Here is a 23,336-nt window from a genome sequence, read left to right on the forward strand (position 1 = left end):
GGAAGGCAATTCCCTCCATGAATAAAGGAAATCTACTGCAGCGCTCACACAAAGGGAATTCTTACCCTCAGTAAACCCCCCTATCACTTTACCCAACACATCAGCAAAAGTAGGACACACTGCGCATGCTCTATCCAACAAAGGGCCCTCGGGGATTGATATCTACACTGGACCAATGAAAGGACGGCGGGCGGGACTGGAGGACCAAGGGGCGGTTGGTCCTCCAACCAATCAAAGGGAATGAAGGGCGGAGCTAAACTAAACCATGTGATCACCCTCGCGCGCGGAGCAGATTCGCCATAATGAATGCTCGGGAAGTTATGGAGAGAAAGGTTACGGTAAGGAAAGAAATAAACAGGGAAACGGGAGAAAAACTGTGTTGCTAATAGCGGAGACGTTATGCAAATTGTGCACGTCGGAAAACACAAACTTGAACGCCCCAGTACCGTGTTTGCAGTAAATAGAGAGTTGCCTCAGCGGCTGCAGGCCTGAGTGTGCGCCGCCATCTTTATTCGGGACAAAGATTCACTGGACACGTGCGGAGCCGCCATCTTTGTAGGGGGCAAGGTGCAGTCAGGCGCATGTGCAGCCTTTCTCGAGTATAGCGTCATTGGGATCATAGCAGCCAATACTGCTCTGATTCACCTCTGGCCTCCCTCATGACCACTTTGTCAATATATAGCTTCCTCAGTCTCGAACCGTAGGTGTATTTTCGGTCTGTTTACTACTGTATTATTACTTTTACAGACCCTTTGTTAATGAGTTTTTCACTGCGGCACAGCCCCTGACCATGTACTGCTCTATTATCAGATTACTTTTTTCTTGAATATTTTTGACAGTCAAGAATTCTTTTTTTCCAATAAGCGAGTGTATTTTCTTTCCATTTCTGACGATCAAATTCTGCACCATTTTCATTCCCTGTATTCTATTTTGTACTCCCTGAAACATCAACTGTGTTTCTCCTTCCACAGAAACCAGTGATTAATGCTAAAGCCCTGTTGTCTGTGGAGAGGGTGATGTTTGACTTTCTTGTACAGCTGCAGTTTGTGTGGTGAAGGTGATCCCACAATGTGGTTGGGTAAGAGACATTACAGAGTGTTCATTACAGCAACATTGATTATTTGAAGATAATGTCCAAATCAAGAACGGTTTGTAGTTTTATTATCATGCTTATAAATTCACAAAAATACTATTGAGAGTTTTAGATATAAGTCCAGAGATGGAGATATTAGGTCAGGTGATCAAAAGCATTGCCAAAAAGCAGGTTTTGTGGGATGTCTTCAAGGTGGAAAGCAGACCTGTGAGGTTTTGTCTGCAAATTCCAGACCATGTTGCTTTAGCAACTGTAGAATCAGCCACACAGTTGAAGTAATGAATTAACAAATCGTTGGGAGTCTCAAAGAAAATGGGTTGTTGAGGTCTCAAACGATGTGTGGTGCAGGGAGCTAGGGATGATCACAGCCAGGAATCAAATCAAGAATGAGAATTTTAAATTGTTGTCGCTTATGAATATGAGCCTTTTGATGGATGAACATGTTTGGGGAGAAGTGAGCACGTGGGCGATAGAGCTTTTATTTTTTTCTTGAGATGACAGGGAGGTTGAATTTGGGAGGCTGGCTCGGAGTATGTTTGGATAATTAAGTCTGGAGATAACACACGATGTATGAGAGTTTCAGTATATGAGCTGAGATGAGGGTAGAATCAGCTAGAATTAGTGATCTTGGAGTGGGACTGGGCTGTCACCCTCACTTCACCCCTGGGATTCAGCTGGTTGTCAGGTTGTGAATCAGGGCGGTAACACAATCAGGAGCTGAGTGGCCCTGGTGGAGCCTAAAATGAGTGTCGCTCAGCTGCCTGTTGCTGAGCAGCTGCTGCTTGATAGCCCTGTTGATGACATCTTCCATCACGTTACTGCTGATCGAGTGTGGACTGACAGAGGGAAATTTCCTGGGTTGGATTGCTCTGTGTTTTTGTGTTGAAGATCCCTGGGCAATGTTCCACATTGTCGGTCGATGCCAGTGCTAGAGCGGTACGTGGCTTGGTGGGTGGTTAGTTCTGGAGCACAAGCTATCAGTATTATTGCCAGAATGTTAGCAGGGCCCATAGCCTTTACACTACTTAACCATTTCTGGGTATTATTCGAACTAAATTGAACTGGCTTAAAGTTCACACCTGTGACGTTAGGAACCACTGGAGAAGGCTGAAATGGATCATCTCACTTTGCATCTGGCTGAAAATTTCTGCAAATGCTGTCATCTTATCTTTTGCATGGATGTGTGAGACCCCTCCATTAGTAAGGATGGGGATATCTGTAGTGCTTCCTGCAACGAGTTGTTTAATTGTCCATGACCATTCACAACTGGATGTGGCAGAACTGCAGAGCTCTGATCTGATCCATTGATTGTTGGGATTACTTAGCTCTGTTGCTTGCTGCTGATGCTGTTTGATATGCATTTACTAAGGGGAGGTCATGCCTGACAAACCTGTTGGTATTCTTTGAAGAGGTGACAAGCAGGTTAGACCAGGGAAACCCAGTCGATGTGATGTATCTAGACTTCCAAATGGCCTTTGATAAGGTGCCACATGGGAGGCTGCTGAGCAAGGTGAGGGCCCATGGTGTTCGAGGTGGGCTACTGGGATGGATTGAGGATTGGCTGTCTGACAGAAGGCAGAGAGTTGGGATAAAAGGTTCTTTTTCAGAATGGCAGCTGGTGACAAGCGGTGTCCCGCAGGGTTCAGTGTTGGGGCCACAGCTGTTCACATTATATATTAATAATCTGGATGAAGGGACTGGGGGCATTCTAGCGCAGTTTGCCGATGATACGAAGATAGGTGGACAGGCAGGTAGTACTGAGGAAGTGGGGAGGCTGCAGAAGGATCTAGACAGTTTGGGAGAGTGGTCCAGGAAATGGCTGATGGAATTCAACGTGAACAAATGCGAGGTCTTGCACTTTGGCAAAAAGAATAAAAGCACAGACTACTTTCTAAACGGTGAGAAAATCAGAAAGCCAAAGTGCAAAGGGATCTGGGAGTGCTAGTCGAGGATTCTCTAAAGGTAAACATGCAGGTTGAGTCTGTGATTAAGAAAACGAATGCAATGTTGTCACTTATCTCAAGAGGGTTGGAATATAAAAACACCATTGTGCTACTCAGACTTTATAAAGCTCTGGTTAGGCCCCATTTGGAGTACTGTGTCCAGTTTTGGTCCCCACACCTCAGGAAGGACATACTGGCACTGGAACGTGTCCAGCGGAGATTCACAAGGATGAACCCTGGAATGGTAGGTCTAACATATGAGGAATGGCTGAGGATCTTGGGATTGTATTCATTGGAGTTTAGAAGATTAAGGGGAGACTTAATAGAGACGTACAAGATAATACATGGCTTGAAAAGGGTGGATGCTAGGAAATTGTTTCCGTTAGGTGAGGAGACTAGGACCCGTGGACACAGCCTTAGAATTAGAGGGGGTAAATTCAGAACAGAAATGCGGAGACATTTCTTCAGCCAGAGAGTGGTGGGCCTGTAGAATTCATTGCCACGGAGTGCAGTGGAGGCCAGGACGCTAAATGTCTTCAAGGCAGAGATTGATAGATTCTTGTTGTCTCGGGGAATTAAGGGCTACGGGGAGAATGCAGGTTAGTGGAGTTGAAGTGCCCAGCAGCCATGAATGAATGGCGGAGTGGACTCGATGGGCCGAATGGCCTTACTTCCACTCCTATGTCTATTGGTTTTATGATATGCAGGTAGTCCTGCTTGGTAGCTTCACCAGTTTGGCACTTCATTTTTAGGTATGCCTGGTGCTGCTCATGGCATGCCGTCCTTTCCTGTCCATTGTGATGGGTGAGTGCGGGATGTACAAACCCATGAGATTACAGATTGTGCTGGAGTACAGTTCTGCTGCTGTAATGTTATCCCACAGTACCTCAGAGAGATCCAGTTTGAGTTCCTACATCTGTCCCATTTAGCACAGTGATAGTACCACTCAGCACAATGGAGGTTTTTCTCAACTTTCAGGTGAGGCTTTGTCTCCAACAAGACTGTGGGATGGTCGTTCTTACCGATACTGTCATGGACAGATGCATTTGCAGCTGGCAGATTCTTAATGATAAGATCTAGTATGTTTTTCCCTCTTGCTGGTTCCGTTACCACCTGCTGCAAATCCAGTTGAGCAGCTATGTCCTTGAGGACCCGACCAGCTCAGTCAGTCATCCTGCTGCTGAGCTACTCTTGGTAGAAGACATTGAAATCCTGTACTCAGAGTAGGCTTGTCACCATTTTATTGCCTCAGTGCTTCCTCCAAGTGTTGTTCAACATGGCGGAGCACTGATTCATCAGCCGTGGGAGCACGGTACGTGGTACTCAGCAGGAGCCATGAGACTTCCTGGTGTCCAAAGTCAATGCTGAGTACTCCCAAGGCAAATGGTTCCTGTGTGTACACCACTGTGCCATCACCTCTGCCTGGTCTGTCCTGTTGGTGGGACAGGACATATCCAGAGATTTCAGGAGAAAGTGAAGACTGCAGATGCTGGAGATCAGAGTCAAGAGTGTGGTGCTGGAAAAGCACAGCAGGTCAGGCTGATGAAGGGCTTAGGCTCGAAACGTCGATTTTCCTTCTCCTCAGATGCTGCCTGACTTGTTGTGCTTTTCCATCATCACACTCTTGATATCTAAGGATGGTTATTGTGGTGTCTGGCCATTATCTGTAAGGGGTTACTCTGTGAGTATGACTATGCCAGGCTGTTCCTTGACTAGTCTGTGAGACAACTTGCCAAGTTTTGGCACAAAAAAAAACAGATGTTAGTGAGCAGGATGTTGCAGAGTCGAGAGGGCTGATTCTGTGGTTGTATTTCCTAATGCCTTGTTAAATGCCAAGTGGTCCATCCAGTTTCATTCCTTTGTTGAGACTTTGCAGTGATTAATACAGTGAGTAGCTTGTTGGGCGACTGTCAGGTTGGCAGGAATTTTTTCGCCATTGACAATAGTTCCATGGAGATCAGGAGATTCCTAATTCCAGTTATTTTTTTCTTGAATTCAGATTCCACCATCTGCCGAGCTGGGATTCGAACAAGGACTTCATTTGTACATTTTAATATTCTGGATAAAAGTTAAATACATTAGGTTTGTTCACTCATTTTAAATATCACTAACCCTGGTTTTGTTTCTTTGTAAAACTGTCCATCATCCTGTGTCCATCACCCTGTCTCCTTCATCCTTCCGTCCAACAAGAAGAGCAAGGAGCACATTGAGTTTCTCTGTCACTAAGACTGAGACAATCCGATAGTTGCTTCTGCTGCTTCCCTCCCTCCCACTAGCCCACCGAGACAAACTGCCTCACGTGGTGTTCCTGATTTTTGTCCCAAACTTACATCTTTCTCCAGTCTCTTCTCAAGCCTTATCAGAGCTCATCTTGATCTTTTACTCGTCTCGCTAAATGACAGACATTCCAACTCTGTTTCCTCCTCATCACTCCCCCTCCCCAATTCACAGGTATTGTTCCTTGTTATGTCTGTCTGTCTTTTCTGGTTATGTCCTTCTCATCCATTCTGCAAAAAAACTAACATTTGATCTCGCCGTCGTTTGTAAATCCTGCTCCATCTCCTCTCTCCCTTTCCCTTCTGAATTCCTTGTATTTGGTGTCCCTCAAGGATCTATCCTTGATCCCTCCTGTTTATCACCTACGCACTACCAGGAGGTGACATCGTCCAAAAGCACAGTGTGAGATTTCACATGTACACTGACGATGTCCTGTTCTCCCTCCCCACCATCCCTCTCCTTTGCTCCACTGTTACTCAGTTACCAAACTGCTTATCACATTCTCACTACTCGATTAGCTGCAATTTCCTCCAATGAAACAATGTTATGTTAAACCCATTATTTTCAGTTGCTATTACAAATTCCTTTCCCTTACTGCTCAGCCACTCCCTCTCACTGGGTGCAGTCTGAGGCAGAACTGCACTCTTCACAACATTGCTCTCATATCTGTCACCCCAAGGTGACCTTCTGATCAGACATCTACGCAATCACAAACACCAAGAATTCCAATCTCTAAAATATTGGTTGTCTCCACCTCACCCCACCTCCATTGCGACTGAAACCCCATACCCGTGTCAGTGTTACCTTAAACTTGATGAATCTGAAATGAACCCTTGATTTCATGACTGACACAGAATCTGCTAGCTTTCAATGTTTTCTGCACAATTACCCCCCCCCCCCGATACCTTGTGGTGCAGTTTTCTACAGTTTTCACCATGTAAATAGCACTCTGTTCTCCTATTCTCCCCTCCAAAATGACCGAAATCACTTTTTCCCAAATTATACTTCATCTGACAACTTGTTGCCCCCTTCTCCTGTGCATCTCTCCCTCTTCACAATCCTCTTAGAACTTTACAGTTATGCCGTTTCCAGGAGCCGCCCCCCCCCCTCCCCCATTCTTCTAAACATTTACTGGGAGCACTGGGCAGTGTGAAGCATGCAGAGTTGCTCTGTTCTTTGAGATACTCTATGGGAGGAGTTTGCTGCCCATTGGTCAGCATGGAGGCAACTTGCCCATCGAGCTGCATGAGACTTTCACCCCCCATGTCTTATTGATGAACCACAGCAGCAACACGGAAGGGTAAAAATGAAGCAAATCCTGCTCTACACATCTCACTGACTCTTGTAATATTCAGTCCCATGTGTCAAAGATCTGCCCTGTTCAATCACATGAAATTCCAAGGTGGAAACTCCTAGAAACCCACATAGATTTCCACCTGAACTGACTGCTGACCTCCACAAGGGGTAATGTGTCCAGTCATCCTGGGCCAGGAGGAAGGGATGGTGTGAGTTTCTAACCTGAACTGACAGTGATGGATTTTATAAACTTGTATTACAGGATACTACAGGTGGACATTCAGATGGTAATCTCAGTGATTGTAACACCTAACTCTGATTGAATTAGTCAATTCATCAGGACCTGGATATTTACATTGTGTGTGAGTATTGTATTCCATCTGAATCCCATTTGATGCATAAAAGTTCTCCTTTGAATCTTCCCAAACCTTTAATGTGTGTCCTGTAATCCTTGTATAATGAGCTGATGGGTATAAGGTTTATTATTACAACATGTAACTTTTCTAAACCACTCTTTCACAGCTCCTCTTAATTGCCTTTGCTACAAGGAGAACAATCTCAGTTTCCCCAAACCCCTGATTCCCCAATGTCTCTTTGTTGTCGAAAAGGCACACATCAGGATTGTGTTTGAACATTCTCCACTTGCCTGCATCAGTGCAGCACCCAACACTATTAACGAAAGTGAACATCCTCAAGGACAAAGCATTGTGCCTGAGTAGTGTCCCATCCACCACCTTCGGCATTCCCTCTTCCCATCCCAGAGACACAGTGGCATCACTGTGTAAAAGGTAAAGGCAGCATTGTCCTGCCAGACCATCGGGCTGCTCTCTCATTTGGGAGGAAACTGGAGGACCTGGAAGAAACCCATGCAGACACTGGGAGAATGTGCAAGGCCCACAGAGACAGTTGACCAAAGCTGGAATCGAACCTGGGGCCCTGGCAGCAGTGTTAATCACTGAGCCACTGTGTCACCCTAAAATTGTAATTTGATTCACAACTACCACTTCCTCTGATAGTTCATTCCTCACACAAACCATTATGTGAAGAAAAATTTAAAAAAAATTCCGAACGCCTTTTTAAAGCTGTTCTGCTGTCACCTTAAAATGTATGTACCCAGTCTTGAATCGTGTCCCTTCCTGGTAAGGACGCCTGTTCACATTACTGATACCAACCCTCCACGATTTGAGAAACGTCTAATAAGGTCACTGCTAAGCCTCCTGCACGCCAGTGAAAGAAGTCGCAGCCACCCCGCCTCTGCTTATCATTCAAACTATCCATTCCCATCAACATCCTGGTAAATATCTTCTGAATCCGATTCAACTACGTAATGTCCTCCCGATATCAGCACGACCAGAACTGGACACAGAATTCCAGAAAAGGCTTACCCAACATCCAAAATAACGTCCCAACTCTTGTACTTAAAGGTCTGAGCAATGAAGGCAAGTGTGCTAAGCACCTTCTTAACCACCCTGTCTGCATGTGACACAGACTTGAAAGACCCGAACCCCTCGGCCTCTTTGTTCCATATCACTACTCGAGGCCCTGTTTTTAATTAGTGTTTGTTTTATCAATATGTAATATTTTGCATTTATTTCAATCCAAAAATCCAAAAAAAAACCCTGAGCATTAAAGACAGTAGGAGTATACTTCAGAGGGAAATCAGGAGGGCAAAAAGGGGACATGAGATAGCTTTGGCAAATAGGGTTATGAATAATCCCAAGGGTGTTTATAAATACATTAAGAACAAAAGGGTAACTCGAGAGAGAATAGGGCTCCTCAAAGATCAGTAAGGTAGCCTACGCATGGAGCCGCAGGAAATGGGAGCGATACTAACTGAATGTTTTGCATCAGTGTTTACTGTGGAGTAGGACATGGGCAATATAGAAAGTGGGGAAATAGATGTCGACATCTTACAGAGGAGGACGTGCTGGGTGTCTTGTAACCCATAAACTTGGTTAATCCCCAGCACCTGATCAGGTGATCCTGAGAACTCTGGGAAGCTGGAAATGTGATTGCTGGGCCTCTTGCTGAGAGATTTGTATCCTCGATTATCACAGGTGAGATGCTGAAAGACTAGAGGTTGGTTAACGTGGTGCCGCTATTTAAGAAAGGTGGTAAGGACAACCCAGGGGACGATCCACCGGTGAGCCTGACATTGATGCTGGGCAAGTTGTTGGAGGGAATCCTGAGGAACAAGATGCGCATGTATTCTGAAAAGCAAGGACTGATTAGTGATAGTCAGCATGACTGTGCGTGGGAATCATGTCTCTCAAAATTGATTGAGTTATTTGAAGATGTATCAAAGAGGATTGATGAGGGCAGAGAGGTGGACATGATCAATGCAATTCAGTAAGGCGCTCGACAAGGTTCCCCATGGAAGATTGGTTAGCAAGGTTAGATCTCATGGAATACAGGGAGAACTAGCCGTTTGGATACAGTATTGGCTCAAATGTAGAAGTCAGGGTGGTGGTAGAGGGATGTTTTTCAGATTGGAGGCATGTGACCAGTAGAGTGCCGCAAGAATCGGTTCTGGGTCCACTACTTTTCGTCGTTTACATATATATGATTTAGATATGAACATAGGAGGTATAGTTAGTAAGTTTGCAGATGATACCAAAATTGGAGGTATAGTTGACGGTGAAGAGGGTTACCTCAGATTACAACAGGATGTTGTTCAGATGGGTGAGAAGTGGCAGATGGAGTTTAATTCAGATAAATGTGACGTGCTGCATTTTGGAAAAACAAATCTTAACAGGACTGATACACTTCGTGGCAAATTCCTAGATAGTATTGATGAACAAAGATATCTTGCAGTGCAGGTTCATTTTTCATTGAAAGTAGAGTTGCAGGTCGATCGGATATTGAAGAAAGTGTTTGGAATACATTCGTTTATTGATCAGAGCATTGAGTACAGAAGTTGGAAGGTCATGTATAGCACATTGGTTAGGCCTCTTTTAGAGTATTGTGTGCAATTCTGTTCTCCGCCATTCGGAAGGATGTTGTGAAACTTGAAAGGGTTCAAAAAAGATTTAGAAGGATATTGCCAGGGTTGGAGGGCTTGAGCTGCAGGAAGAGAGCAAAAAGGCTGGGGCTTACTTTCCCTGGAGCATCAGAGACTGAGGGATGACCTCCATAGAGGTTTATAAAATCATTAGTAGCATGGATAGGGTAAACAGACAAGGTCTTTTCCCTGAGTAGGAGAGTCCAGAAATAGAGAGCATAGGTTGAGGGTGAGAGGGGAAAGATATAAAAGGGAACTAAGGAGCAACTTTTTCATGCAGAGAGTGGTGCGTGTATGGAATAAGTTGCCAGAAGAAGTGGTGGAGGCTGACAGTTATAGCATTTTAAAGGCATTTGGATACTTGACATGAATAGGAAAGATTTAGAGGCATATGGCCCAGGTGCTGGCAAGAGGGATAAGATTAGGTTCAGATATCTGGTCGGCATGGACAGATTTGACCAAAGGTTCTGTTTAGTGCTGTTCATCTGTGACTCACAGCTCGGTAGGTTTCAGTCTCTTCAAAGATAAATCTTCGTCTGTTTTATTTTAGTAGAGCTACAACATTCAGTAGGGCGACGGTTTATTTCTTTAAATACACATCTTATACTTTGATTAAGTTTTTAAATACAAAATATTGGTCCTAATTTATTCTCGAGTCGTGTGTTGTAAAGCTGTAAGACTGTGTGCCTTTTTCTGAGTCTGTGGACTGTTCAGGTGCGGAGATGGCCATTTGTACAGTGATGTGCTCTTCCAGTTGGACATAGGAGATTAAGGAAAGTTTCAATGATCCTGATTGTCTGCAGGAAGTGAGGATGCAAATCCTGTAGGATTTCATGGATCAGATGGAGCGATGGTTAAAGGTAATGAAGAATTTACAGGAGCCGGGGGGTGTGATAGGTGGCAGTATCAGAAAGGTAGGAAAACTGCCGATCCAGTCAGGTAGATGGGTTTCCTCTCGGAAAGGGAGGAGTTGAGGGCAAGTAGTGCAGGAGTGTCCTGTGGTTATTTCCATCTCAAACAAGTGTACTATTTTGGGAAGCGTCAGGGGTCACAGACTCTCAGGGGAATATCGCACTGACAGCCAAGTTACGAGTGTAATGTGAGGTATATCAGGTTCCACGCGATCGATGGTGATAGGGGGCTCTCTAGTCTACAGCACAGACTGCAGTTTCTGTAGCTAACAGTGAGACATCAGAATGGGGTGGTGCCTCCTTACTGTCTGAGTGAAGGATGGCTCCGAGGGTGCAGAATATTCTGAAAGGGGAGAATGATCAGTGGGAGGTCGCTGTACACTGGTACCAATGACATAAGTGGGAATAGCAGGGTAGAGCAGATGAATGCGTGGCCAAGGATCTGATACAGGGGAGAAGGATTCACGTTTTTGGATCATTGGAATCTCTGCTGGGGTAGAATTGACGTGCATAAAAAAGATGGATTAGACCTGAATTGGAAGGTGTCTAATATCCAAGCAGGGAGATTTGCTAGTGCTACTCGGGAGACATTAAACCAGTGAGGGCATGTGGGTAAGCCTAAAGAGATAGTGAGAAAGGAGGTAAGTCTGAGGCGGGTACAGTTGAGAAGTTAGACAGGCAAGGGCAAGGTACAGAATGAGGTAGGACTGACAAGGTACAATAGATAATAGGTGCAGGAATAGGCCATTCTGCCCTTTTGAGTCAGCACCACCATTCATTATGATCATGGCTGATTATCCACAATTAGTATCCTGTTCCTGTCTTATCTCCGTAACACTTGATTCCATTACCTTTTAACAGCTCTATCCATCTCTTTCTTGAAAGTATCCAGAGACTTGGCCTCCACTGCCTTCTGGGGCAGAGCATTCCATAAACCCACTACTCTCTGGGTGAAGACATTTCTCCTCAACTCTGTTCTAAATGGCCTCTCCCTTATTGTTAAAGTGTGTCCTCTGGTTCTGGACTCACCCATCCGTTGAAACATGCTTCCTGCCTCCAGAATGTCCAACCCTTTAATAATCTTGGGGGTCTCAATCAGATCCCCTCTCAGACTTCTAAACTCGAGTGTATACAAGCTCAGTCACTCCAATCTTTCAACGTATGATCATACCGCCATTCCGGGAATTGACCTTGTGACCCTACCCAACACTCCCTCAATAGCCACAATGCTCTTCCTCAAATGTGGAGACCAAAACTGTACGCAATACTCCAGGTGCGGTCTTAACAGGGCCCTGTACAGCTGCAGAAGTACCTCTTTGCTCCTATACTCAATTCCTCTTGATATGAGGGCCAGCATGCAGTGAGCTTTCTTCACTACCTGCTGTACCTACATGCTTGCTTTCATTGACTGATGTACAAGAATACATATATCTCGGTGTACTTCTTCTTTACCAAACATGACTCCTTTTAGATAGTAATCTGCCTTCCTGTTCTTGCTTCCAAAGTGGATAACCACACATTTATCCACATTAAACTGCATCTGCTATGCATCCGTCCACTCGCCTAGCCTGTCCAAGTTAACCTGTATTCTCATAACATCCTCCTCACACTTCACCCTGCCACCCAGCTTTGTGTCATCAGCAAATTTGCTAATATTACTTTTAATATGTTCATCTATATTATTAATGTATATTGTAAACAGCTGCGGTCCCAGCACCGAACCTTGTCATACCCCACTAGTCACTGCCTGCCATTCCAAAAGGAAACGTTTATCACTACTCTTTGCTTCCTGTCAGCCAGCCGATTTTCAATCACAGTCAATATATTCCCCTTTGTAAATCCATGCTGACTCTGACGAATCCTATTACTGCTATCCAAAGGAGCCATACTTTCATATCTTATAATTGACTCCAGCATCTTTCTCACCACTGACATCAAGCTAACCGGTCTATAATTCCTTGTTTTCTCTATCCCACCTTTCTTGAAAAGTGGGACAACATTAGCCACCCTGCAATCTGACTCTACGTCTCCTGATTCTGTGTCTCCCCCTTCGCAAGGGACTGAATGTCATCCCTCACCAACAGGGCCATTCCACACCCTCTGCCCATCAGTCTGTCCTTTTGATAGCACTGCACTGCAGTTATTTCAATGCAAGAGGTTTGACAGGGAAAGCAGATGAGCTTAAGATAAGGTTTTGAACAAGGGACTGGGATATAGTAGGTACTACAGAAACGTGGCTTAGTTTGGACAGGACAGGTAGCTTAATGTTCCAGGGAAGAGATGTAAGAGAGTAGTTGGATTGGTGTTTTTGATTAGGGATAACATTGTTGTGCTTATGGAAGATATTCATGGGAGTTCGCCCGTTGAAATTACTTGGGTGGAACTGGGAAATAAGGACAGGATGATCACCTTATTGAGGTTGTCTGTGTGGGTTTCACCCGGGTGCTCTGGTTTCCTCCCAAGGTTCAAAGATGTGCAGATTGGGTGGATAATCCAGGCTGAATTGCCGATATTGTTCAGGTATGTGCAGGTTGGGTGGATTGGCCATGTGAAATTGCCCATAGTTTTCAGGGATGTGCAGGCTAGGTGGATTGGCCATGAGAAATGCAGCGTTACAGGGGTAAGATAAAAGGCTCTGAGGGTCAGTGTGGATGTGATGGGCCGAATGCCCTGTTTCCACACTTGGGATTCTCTGACGATAATTCAACTAGTTTTAAAATAGTTGCAGAAAATAATAGACCAGATCTAAAAGTTGGTGTTCAAAATTGGACAATGATGAATTACGACGGTACAAGGCGAGAACTTTCAATTTTTTTTGCAACCCCCAGGTGAAGGGACGGCTGGAAAGTGGGAACATAAGAACAGAAGGAATAGGAGCAGGAGTAGGCCATCTGGCCCCTCGAGCCTGCACTACCATTCAATAAGATCAGGGCTGATCTTTTCATGGCCTCCGCTCCACATTCCTGCTCTCTCACCATAACCCTTAATTCCTTTGCTGTTTGCAAATCTACATTTTGCCTTAAAGACATTCAAGTTGATAATGTCAACTGCTACACTCAACAGGGAATTCCACAGATTCATAACCCTTTCACTGAAGAGGTTCCTCCTCAACTCTGTCCTAAATCAGATAACCTCTTATTTTGACGTCATGCTGTCTAGGTTGACCCGCCCCCTAATGGAAATAACCTCCCTGCTTCTATCTTATCTATTCCCTTCTTCATTTTATTTTTTCCAATACAGCCTCCCATTCTTCTAAATTCCAACAAGTATAGTCCCAGTGTATTCAGTCTCTCCACATAGAACAACCCTCTCAACTCCCGACTCAAACTAGTGACCCTCCTCTGCACCCCTTTCAGTGTCAGTACATTATTGCTGAAGTAAGGAGACCAAACCTGTACACAGTACTCCAGGTGTGGCCTCACCAGCATCCTGTACAGCTGCAGCATAACCATCCCTCTAGCAAGGAAGGACAATAGACTCTTCACCATCTCTTTTAGTCCCCTGGGATGCATTCCATTACGACCAGGAGACCCATGTACCTTTGGGCTGTTATCTTTCCCAACACTACCTCTTTACTGAGAATGACAGTTTCCATGTCCTCATTTGCCATTGACTCCATAGGCCTGTGAAAATGAGACAACAAGAGTACATAGACAGTCTGTTCCTGTTACGGCCAAGTCTGGTAGATGTAGAGAATGCTGTGTGTCTAGAGAAATTGACGGTCTGGTCAAAAGGATGATGGAGGGAGATGGCACGGACAGACAGCTGAGTTTGAGTGAATCCCTCTGACTATAGGGGCAGTAGGAGTACACTTGAAAGAAAACGGGAGGGCAAAAAGGATACATGAGATAGCTTTGGGGGGAAAGAGGTTTAAGGACAATCCAAAGAGATTCTACAAAACACTTAAGGACGAAAGAGTAACCAGGCAGAGAGTACGGACCCTCAAAGATCAACAAGGCTGTCTCTGGAACCACAGAAGGTGAGAGAGCTACTATCTGAGGATTTCATGTCAGCTTTTACTGAAAGAGAATATGGAAGCTAGAGACTTTGGAGAAATAAATAGTAATAACTTGACAACTATCCATATTAGAGGAGGTTGTACTGGATGTCTTATACATAAAGCTGAGTAAATCTGTGGGAACTGATCAGGTGTATCCCAAATCTTTGTGGGAAGTTACGGAAGTGATTGCCGTGCCCCTCGCTTAGATATTTCTATCACCGACAGCCACAGGTGAGGTGCTGCAAGACAGGCGCCATTATTTGAGAAAGGTGATGAGGAAAGGCCAGGGAACAATACACTGGTGAGCCTAAAGTTAGTGGCAGACAAGGTGTTGGAAGGAATTCTGAAGGACAGGTTTATATGTAATTGGAAAGGCATGAAGTGATTAGGGATAGTCAGCATGGCTTTGTCCATAAATCACTAACTTGGACTTCAGAAAGACTTTCAAAAAGGTTCCACATAACAGCCTGGTTAGCAAGTTAGACACCATGGGATACAGAGAGAACCAGCTATTTGGATACAAATTGGCTGGAAGGTTGGAGACGGAGGATAGTGCTTTTCGGACTGGAGGCCTGTGATGAGCAATATGGTGTAAGGATCAGTGCTGGGTCCACTACTTTTCATCATTTATATCGATGATTTCTATGTCAATATATGAGGTATAGATCGTCGGTTTACAGTGGACTTCAAAATTGGAGGCGCACTGGACAGCGAAGGTGACCTCAGAGTACAATGGGAGTTCAATCAAATGGGCTGAGGTGTGTCAGATCGTTTTTATTTCAGATAAATGTGAGGTGCTCCATTTTGGAAAAGCAAATTAGGGCAGGAATTATATACTTAATGGGAAGCTCCTGGGGAGTGATGCTGAACAAAGAGACCTTGGAGTTCAGGTTCATAGTTCCTTGAAAGCGGAAGCATAGACAGGGTAGTGAAGGTGTTTGGTGTACTTGCCTTTACTGGTCAGAGCATTGAGTAGTGGAGTTGGGACGTCATTTTGCGGCTGCACAGCACATTGATTCAGCCACTTCTGGAATTCTGCTTTCAGTCCTGGTCTCTCTGCTATCAGAATGATATTGTGAAACATGAAAGGGCTCGGAAAAGATCCACAAAGATGTTGTCAGGGTTGAGGGTTTGAGCTATATAGGTAGAGGGTGAATAGGCTGGGGCTGTTTTCCCTTGAGCATCAGATACAATTGTGAGGGGCATGGATAGGGTGAAATCCCAGGGTCTTATTCCCAGGATATGTGAGTCCAATGCTTGGGGGCACAAGCTTCAGGTGTGAGGGAAAAGATTTAAAAGGGATCTAAGGGGCAATGTTTTCAGCTGAACATCGTATGTGTATGTAATGAGCTGCTAAAAGAAGTGTGGATGCTGGTACAATTACCAAATTATGCTTTTGAGATGTTGTACGTGATTAGCAAAGGTTTAGATGAATATAGGCCAAGAGCTGGCATATGGGATGAGATTAATTTAGGATATCTGGTTGGCATGGACAAGTTGGATCGAAGGTTCTGTTTCTCTGCTGTACATCTTTATGGCACTACTAAAATTAGGATGGGTATCTCTTTTATGGAGAGTTAGCAGAAGGTCAGATAATTCTCCTTGGAGTTGAGAAGGCTAGGCAGTGATTTTGACCAGGAGCAGACTTGAATCCAGTATATTTAATTTACAGAGAGACAGAGGGAGAAATTATTAACGTCACAATTTTTAGTAACTACCTTCAGGTAACTGGCAAATAATGCAGGTTAAAAATGCGAAGATTATTTTACTCACTACGTTCTGAGCATCTGGAACAGTTTGACCGACAGCTGGATGCAGATTCAGTAGTTATTGTCAAAATAAATTTGGGATTTAACTTTTTTAATGAAGGATTTGGAGGGCTACAGGCAAATGGGAGGTGAGATGGGATAGACTGGCACCATCTCCAGAGGGAGAGAGTACAGCCCCAATGGGCTGAATAGCCCCAAACCCCTGTGCTTTGTGTTACTGCACCATTCACTGTGAATGATGAAGCTCATCCCAGGGCAGAGTCATAGACACCTACAGCATGGAATTAGACTCTTTGGTCAAACTGGTCCATGCCGACCAGATATCCCAACCTAATCTAGTCCCATTTGCCAACACTTGGCACATATCCCTCTACAAACTTCCTATTCACATACCCATCCAGATGCCAAGTGGTGTAATTGTACCAGCCTCCACCACTTCCCTGAACGGAAGATTCCATACACGCACCAATCTCAGTGTGAAAAAAGTTGCATCTAGGGTCCCTTTTAAATCTTTCCCCTCTCACCTTAAATCTACACCTTCTCCTTCTAGACTTCCCCACCCCAGGGAAAAGTCCTTGTCTATTTTTCCCATCTATACTCCTCATGATTTTATAAAGCTCTCTCCCCTCAGCATCCGATGCTCTTGAGAGGAGCCTGTCACAATGGGTTTCGGGTGATTGACAGCAGCTTCAGACCAATAGGAGAATTGGCGTGATCCTCCAGCCAATGGGAGTGAATTGGGGTGTGTCCAGCAGGCCAACACGTGGCCATGATCTGTGCAGGCGCAGTGTCACGGTGAGGGGGACCTAGTGAGTGTGAAGGGAGTGGGAGAGTCTGCAAAGTCTGGGGAAGAAAAGGAGCGATTGTGGACTAGGAGGGTTTATAAATGCACGGTTTTAGGCTGCTAGACCTGAATTAGAAATTCCTGGTAAATTAGAACCAAAAGAACTGCGGATGCTGTCAATCTCACACAACAACCAAAAGGGACTGGTAAAGCTCAGCAGGTCTGGCAGCATCTGTGAAGAGAAATCAGAGTTAAAACTTTGGTCAGCTGACCCTTCCTCAGAACAGATGTTACTGAAAAGAAATGTCGGTTTATATGGAGAAGGTAGGGGTTAAGGAGTAAATGATAGGTGGTGATAGAGTCCAAAGAGATGGGAGCAATTGGACAAAGGAGTGGATAATGATCTGGCTGGGGGAGGGTGAATAGCTGTTTATGGGGACTGTTAGTGACTAACCATAGTTAATGTGTAATGGTAGGCTGTAATAACAAGGCCTGGCATGTGGGTTAAGAGGCTAGGGCACTAGGACATTGGAGAGTTCAGGACCTAAAATTATTGAATTTGATACTGGGGCTCGAGCGGTGCAGGGTCCCCAAGTAGAAGATGAGGTGTTGTCTTCCAGCTTGCGTTAACGTGTGGCGCTGGAAAAGCACAGCAGATCAGGCAGCATCTCAGGAGCAAGAGAATCAACGTTTTGGGCATATTCCTTTCATCAGGAATGCCGGGATTAGAGGGGGAGGGGGAGTAGTAAGAGGGCTGAGAGATAAATAAGAGAGATGTGTGGGGTTGGTGAGAAGGGAGCTAGGAGGGCAATAGGTAGATGTAGGTGGATGGTAATGGAGAGAGGGTGGAGTGGATAATTGGAAAGGAAGATATGGGACAGCTCAAGAGGGTGGTGTCGAGTTGGAGGGTTGGACCTGCGATAAGGCAGGGGAAGGGAGATGAGGAAACCTTGATTCTGTGGTTAAAAGGTCCCAATGTGGAAGATGAGGTTTTCTTCCTCCAGACGTCGGGTGGCTGGGATTTGGTGGTGGATGTGGCCCAGGACTTGCATGTCCTTGGCGGAGTGGGTGGGGAAGTTGAAGTGGTCGGCCACAGGATGGTGGGGTTGGTTGGTGCATGTGTCCCAGAAATGTTCCCTGAAACATTCCGCAAGTTGGTGTCCTGACTCCCCAGTGGACAAGAGGCCACATCGAAAGCAAAGGCCATAATAGGTGGGGTGTTTGGATGTGCAGGAAAATCTCTGCTGGATGTGGAAGGGTCCTTTGGAGGTGAGGGGGGAGGTGTGGGCACAGGTTTTACACTTCTTACATTGACAAATGAAGGTGCTGGGAGTGGAGGGTGGGTTAGTGGGGAGCATGGATCTGACTAGGAATTCACAGGGAATGGTCTCTGTGGAATGCTGAAACGAATGGAGAGGGAAATATATTTGGTGGGATCTGATTGTAGGTGGTGGAAATGGTGGAGGATGATGTGTTGTATCTGGGTGGAAGGTGAGGACTGGGAGGTCTATCCTTGTTGCAGTTGGAGAGGTGTGGTTCAATGGCAGAGGTGTGGGAAGTGGTGGAGATACACTGGAGAGTATTGTTGACCACATGGAAGGGGAAATTGCAGTCCTTGAAATATGGGGTGTTCTAGAGTGTTCTGGCAGCTTGCATCAAGCTTCACTGGAACACTGCAGTAAGTATGAAACAGAGATGTTGGACAGGGAACAGACTCGTGTGTTAAAGTGATAGGCAACTGGAAGTTCAGGGTCTGTTTTGCAGCAGAATGTAGATCATCAGCTGCCATTTCCAGCACCTCCACTGAGATGCCGCCAGACGCAGGTTCCTGTCCCCTCCATTAACAGCTATGCACCCTCCCAGCCAGATTGTTATCCACTCCTTTGTCTTTCCAAATGTTCCTGTCTCTCTTTGGGCTCTGTCCCCACCTATTATTTACTCTTTAATCCCTATCTCCTGCAGTCCAAAGATATGCAGGTTAGGTGAATTGGCCCAGCTAAATTTCTCGTAGTGTTCAGGGATGTATAGGTTAGGTGCATTAGTCAGGGGAAATGTCGAAGAATAGGGTCAGGGAATGGGTTTGGTTGAGAAACTCTTCAGAGAGTGGGTGTGGACTTGTTGGGCCAAAAGGTCTGTTACCACACATAGGGATTCTATTTTTCCCAACTTCCGTCGGTTCTGAGGGAGGGTCATTATACCTAGAATGAGCCTTGGTATGTGCAGGAGGAGGAAACGGGAAATGGGAGTTGGATCCAGTTTAGATTGGGAGGGTTTAATTTCACTCTGTACAGGTAGTTAGGCCTGAATTAGAAACTCTTGGTCCCATGTTTACAGCAAATGGGAAAACGGCTGTGGGCCTCAGTCAGTGATAGGCCCTGGGTTATGGTCGCCATCTTTACTTGGGGCAAGGTACAGCGAGGCACATGGACATGTCCTCTTCCTGGGTGGGGAAGGGGTGATTTGAAGAGGAACATTTACACATCAAACACATACCAAGAGAAGTGTTTGCTTTCACTATTCATCTTGCATTGACTGTGAGCTTTGTTTTCTGAATTCATTTTACAGGATATTAATTGAGAATAATTGAGACAGGGATCTCAAAAGCAATTTTCTATAATCAGCAGGGTCATCAGAATCTGAATACCATTGACATTTAACTGTGGAAAGGGGAAAGGTTTGTCTGTTCTGTCTGTGGGAAAGTATCTTTTATTTTCGAGCAAAAATCAGAAAGATATTCAAATTTGTGGTTGGATCACCCTTTGGGTTTGTGCTCTATTCTGGGCCCTGCAGCTGTGGAAGGTGATATTGCCCTGAGAGGGAGCACAGATTTATCCAAATTACACCTTGTCTCTTTTTCAGAGATGTCAGATTTTGTCCCAGTCACCCACTTCATGATGTTAGCCTGTAAACTCCTTATTTTCAATTCCCTGCAAACTTCTCATTAAAATTCCTTGTGGACTCAAATTCCAGCACCATTTCAGGTGAAATGTCCCAGGTTCTGACAACTGTCTGTTCATTCAGAAACTGCTGAAGTCCATGTTGACTCTGGGATTACAAAGGGCTGAATTGAAAGATGAGGTGCTGTCCCTGAGCTCCCATTGAGATACATTGGAACAGTACAGGAGGCTGAGGGCAGTGGAGGTGTGAGAAGACCATGAAAATGACAGGGCTGCACTGTGAGGGCTGCTTGGCTCAATGAGTGCGTTTTGGAGTTGGGTGTAAACAGAGGGAGGGGAGACAGGGAGAAGGTGAAGTTCAGCTTCAGTTTTAGTTCAGGCTGTTCAGAAATTCACATGTTCCCAATGGGAACTGCCAAGTTGTAAGTGATACCTGCTAAGTTTACTTTAAAATAGATTCTAAAAGTGTAAAATGTCAGCTTAAGTAAAGATCGGGGCTTTTGATTATAAAGGACATGTTTGAAGTGAAGGAAGGTTGCTAGATCATTTATATTCTCTTAATGGGAGTAACAAGCTGAAACTAGAGAGACGTTGTGACAGGATACCTCAGACCCGTGGTGTGCTCCTCTTGCACAATATGGGAAATAAGGGACGCTTCCAGTGTCTGTGACGGCTATATGTGCAGGAAGAGTGCCCATCTGCAATTACTGGGAAACTGTTTTTCAGACCTGGAGCTGTGAGTGGACTCACTGTTGAGAATCTGCGATACTGAGAATGTTATGGACAGCACGTTTAGTGAGTTAGTAACACTGCAGGTGAGGGTTACACAGGCAGATAGGGAATGAGTGATCATCAGATCAAGTAAAAGGCTCAGGAAGGAAGTGCAGGACAACCCAGTGATCATTCCCCTTCTCAAACAGATATTGTGCAGCGGTTGGGGTTCTATACGAGTGGGGTGGACTCTCTGGGGAAATCAGCAACAGCCAGGTTCATGACACCACAGATAGCTCCGCTGCACAGAACTGGAGGAAGGAGAATGGCAGACCCATAGTGACAGGCGATTCAGTAGTCAGGGCCAGAGACAGGCGCATCTGTGGCCACAGACATAAATCCACGACAGTGGAATTGAACCCAGGTCTATTTATTGATAAGTGCACAGACCAATAAAGGTCAGCGTCCCAAATGCAGCCTTCAGCACTTGGTCACCCTGAAACTCCACTTTCCAGGGACTGTGCACTTGTTCTGAGCCCTTCAGAGGGATTGAAGGGGATGGGGAGAAAACAGGAACAGGGTTGTGTTGTAGATCTACAAAATAACGGTCACCCTCCGCTCTCGGTCTTCCCCCTCTATCTCCCACTTCCCATTGTGTCTCCTCCCAACCGCAGGGAAAAGACCTATCCATGCCCCTACTGATTTTATAAACCTCTTTTCAGTCACCCATCAGCCTCTGACGCTCCAGGGAAAACAGTGTATTCAGTGTCTACCTGTAGCTCAAATTCTCCAACCCTGGCAACATGCTTGTAATACTATTCTGGCCACTTTCAACTTTCACAATATTGTTTTGATAGGAAGAAGACCAGAATTGCACACAATATTCCAAGAGTGGCCTAACAAATGTCCTGTACAGCTGCAATATGTCCTCCCAACTCCTATACTCAGTACTCTGACCAATAAGTGAAAGCATACTAAACACCTTCTTCACTATCCTATCTATCTGCGATTCTGCTTTCAAGGAGCTATGAACCTGCACTCCAAGGTCTCTTTGTTCAGCAGCACTCCCGAGGACCTTACCATTAAGTGTATACATCCTGCTAATATTTGCTTTTCCAAAATGCAGCACCTCACATTTATCTAAATTAACCTCCACCTGCCAGTCCTCAGCACATTCAACCATCTGATCAAGATCCCGTTATACGCTGAGGTAATCCTCTTCACTGTCCACTACTCCTCCAATTTTGGTGTCATCTTACTAACATTACTTCCTATATTCACATCCAAATCATTGATATAAATTATGAAAATTAGTGGATCCAGCGCCGATCCTTTGTGACACCCCACTGGTCTCCAATCTGAAAAGCAACCTTCCACCACCACCCTCTATCTTCTACCTTTGAACAAGTTTGTATCCAAATGGCTAGTTCTCCCTGTATTCCATGAGATCAACCTTGCTAACCAGTCTCCCATGGAGAACCTTGTTGAACCCCTTATTGAAGTCCATGTAGATCATTTCCACTGCTTTGCCCTCATGAATCCTCTTTGTTACTTCAAAAAAAATGACTCAAGGACATGAGACGTGATTTCTCATACACAAAGCCATGATTAATATCCAGGACTTAACTTTGTACATTGGGATCTGTGTCGTTATGCGTGTTAATATTCTGGATAAAGTTCATGTACATCAGGTTTGTGTTAGTGACTGTGTGTTGAGTCTTGTTAATATCACCCACACAGGTAAGTTCCATTTGAAAGGCAGTCCCGATATCCCTAACCCCGCTCCCATCTGCTCTGTCTCCATCCCCACCATAGACAGTAAGTGGGAGGAGCTCATGGAGTTTCCATGTGAGAGAGATTGAGAAAATCTTCCCTTCTATCCACTAGCCCACCACGAAATTGTGTCCTTACCTCTGAACCAGGACAATCGACCTCAGAGTTGAGTAACAGCATCTTTGAAAAGGCTGATTGGAAAACGTGCCCAAGCCACCAGGCCATAATGTCTCCCAGCTGTCCCTGCCTGAGCCTCAACAGAACCTTCCTGTAGTTTCTCCCATTGCTCTCCTGTCAGACTCTCCCATTGCTCACTTTGTCCAGGATCCCCTCCTGCTGCTGCACTGCTCCTGTCCCTCACTGACCTGTCCATCCCCCAGTGTTCTCCACATTCATTCATTGTTTACAATATCCAGCCCTGCCCCCTCCACCCTATTGGACAGCTGCTGCTGTCAATCACCCAGCTTCGTGTGTGATCTGGAGCATGTGCGGCAGGAGGGGAGAACAGTGCACTGGCGCAGTGCTGGCCAATTGTTGGTGTATGTGCAGGGCGGGCCAGTGCCAGGAGGGAGGCTGTGCGTGTGTGGGATTAATCTGTCATTGGCAGTTTCCTCCCTCTGGGAACAGGACCCAGGGAAATGGCCCCTGCCCTGATATCTGACAAGTGGTCGGCTATCAGTGGGGGGAGCATTTTGCAGAAAGTTATCAGAACTCGGGTGAAGATTCAGGAATATTATGGAAAGGAACACAGAAGGGCCTGTAATTAAAGTTCTAATTTAGTTCATCTTAGTTCAATCAGATATGATTTGGCCAGTATGTACAGGATGGCTTTCATCAGAGGGTCTGTGTGGGGGAAATAAATAAAATGTTCCAGATTGGGG

General features: G+C 45.3%; 1 long non-coding RNA gene across 1 annotated transcript in view; it reads left to right on the forward strand.

Moving 5' to 3' along the window:
- The first annotated feature begins 269 nt into the window (after positions 1-269).
- LOC140458781 (uncharacterized) overlaps positions 270-23,336 on the forward strand; it is a 30,733-nt gene continuing 7,666 nt past the window's right edge. The window contains exons 1-3 of the long non-coding RNA XR_011953697.1: positions 270-338; positions 5,036-5,118; positions 6,872-6,971. This is a non-coding gene — a long non-coding RNA (uncharacterized lncRNA). The remainder of the gene's footprint in view (positions 339-5,035; positions 5,119-6,871; positions 6,972-23,336) is intronic.

This window comes from Chiloscyllium punctatum, chromosome 34 (genome assembly GCF_047496795.1).
Source record: "Chiloscyllium punctatum isolate Juve2018m chromosome 34, sChiPun1.3, whole genome shotgun sequence".
NCBI lineage: Eukaryota > Metazoa > Chordata > Chondrichthyes > Orectolobiformes > Hemiscylliidae > Chiloscyllium > Chiloscyllium punctatum.